The sequence below is a fragment of the Corylus avellana genome, chromosome ca4 (genome assembly GCF_901000735.1).
Source record: "Corylus avellana chromosome ca4, CavTom2PMs-1.0".
NCBI lineage: Eukaryota > Viridiplantae > Streptophyta > Magnoliopsida > Fagales > Betulaceae > Corylus > Corylus avellana.
The window spans coordinates 30,316,624-30,319,002 of NC_081544.1; positions in this window are offsets into that span (position 1 = coordinate 30,316,624).

A 2,379-nucleotide genomic window follows, 5' to 3' on the forward strand; every position below is an offset into this window, starting at 1 on the left:
GTTTCCTTCCTCGTACTATATTATATTATATAGTCGTATGAAGCTGTGAAAGGGCCCACAATATGCACTTTTTCGCTTATACACTTGGACGGACAAGATTGTCCTTCCATAGACATCGGACAATGTTCAAGAAACCGTGGGTTAAACTGACTTTTTCTTCTTCTTGTGTTGTCTTTTTTTTTTTTTTTTTTTTGGATAAAGTGTTGTCTTTTTCTTCTTGTCATATAAATGTGCTCTTTTTTCTTTTGTAATTTTTTCGTTTTCTGATCGTAATTATAAGGGTAAATACATCATAAGTTTTTTTGTCAATGTCCCTAAGGTTTTTTTTTTCCATTAAATTAGTTGAAATACACCGTTTTAATACGTCAATATAATAATTTTTTATTAATTTAATTTAAAAAATTAAATAAAATTTAAAAAAAAAAAAAAAATTGAACCACCCCTTGGGTTTAGGGTGGCCTGCCCCTTCAATTTTTTTTTTAATTAATTAATTAATTTATTTATTTTTAAATTAAATTAATAAAAAATTAATATGCTGACGTGGTAAAGCGGTACATTTCAACCAAGCTAACGACATTTAAAAAAAATTTGACAGTAAGATTTTTCTTGGCATTTCGATTGATCCAGTGAGTGAATTTTAAAAAAAAAAAAATTTTGGGCGCGTTGACCAAAAACTTATGATATATTATCCTAATTATAATTGTATAAATTTTTTATCAAAAAATTTATGAAATCTGAAAATTACAAAAGAAACAAGCTTGAAATCTGACAAAATCATAAAGGTAATCAGTCCATTATCCCAACAAACGTGAAATCTGAAAATCAAGAATATGCAGTAAAAAACAAATCTTATGTCAGATCAAACCTACAGCTCCGCTAGACTAGTTTGTCTCACTTGAAGATTGTTTTCCTTAATTTAGGGAAAATAATTTCAAAACCCCATTTCGTTCAATGATAATATAATATGAAACCTGGCGTTAATTTAATTCCTAAGGAACAAAAGTGTGTTTTCCCACAAAATATTTTCTATCAAAACAATTAATAGAGCCACAGGAATCCGTCTGGAAACTAATATGATGCGACGACCGCTTGAATGATATACAAATAGTTAGTGAAGTAACAAAATAATCCCAGGAATCGGTTTTTGCTTGTTAATAATGCATGAGATGAATCTGAAGAGTCATCAAAAAACACAAGTGCATGGGAAGAGAGAAGGAAATAAAAACCAAGTTGCATACGAGGTCTAACAGTTATACATACAGCTTCAATTCGAAGGCGAAGCAGAAACAAGACACACTAAAATAGAAGCCAAGTAAGATGAGAGCATGTACACAAGTGCATATTGCTGTTCACACAAAAACAGTTGAGATTGAAGAGAGTGACAGAGAGGTACTATCAGTCAAAGTCATCCAGCTTTGTGATGAACACTGGATTTTCGGGGCTCCTATATGGCTCGAGTTCAAGAAGTCTTTCAAAATATGATTTCCTCAATCCATATTTCCAACCCACGTCAGAGCGGACCCAACCTGAAGAGTCTCCGGGTGCGCCAGTAACTATAACTGATGTATTATCGTTAGCAAAATTAGCCAAAGCTACCATTGCCTCTGGCTCCGTGGCTGATGAGGCATCCACTAGAAAAATATGGCTAAAATGTCCAGCAGCTATGCCTGCATTGTGCAATCGAAAACTACTCACAAAAGTTGATAGAATTATCCTGTATTTCATAAGATGCTGGAGTGAAGGACAAGCAAATAATTCCCGCTCTATAATGCATGAGCTAAGAATGTCACTAGGAACCCCATCTATCTCTCGAAATGCTGCGTTGGCTCGAAATATATCCGACTCTGGGATCTTCACCTTTAGACTTCTGTTCAGCACATCACATGTGCTGTTTATAGGAGCACATACAAGAATTCGATTATTTGGGGAGGTTTTATATGCTTCAAATACTGCTTCTCGAACAACAACTCCAGTTCTTGATAGAGACTTATTTGCCTTATTTATACTGAGTGAGCCGCAAAGAAGATAAGGTGGTGAGCTGCGAAAGCTTAAAATTCGATGAACAGCGGAGAACTCATCTGCACCAAGTTCCTGATAGGCCCGAGCTGGTGCGTTAAGGATGTTCTGTCGAGAGATACATTCAGGAAAGAGGAAGTTCAGGAGCAAAGGATCTGATGCAGCTTCAACTGCCTGATGAGCCCTTTTCAGACATACTCTGTTGAAGGAGAAGCTGATGTCATATTTGCGAGTTGAACAATGCTGTGACTTGAAATCATCTCCAAATTCGACTAATACACGAGTGCTCTTCACCACGCGATAGATCAAACCCTGCTTACCATTTAGATAGTTAGTGCTGTAGATATGATAAAGAAGTGAATT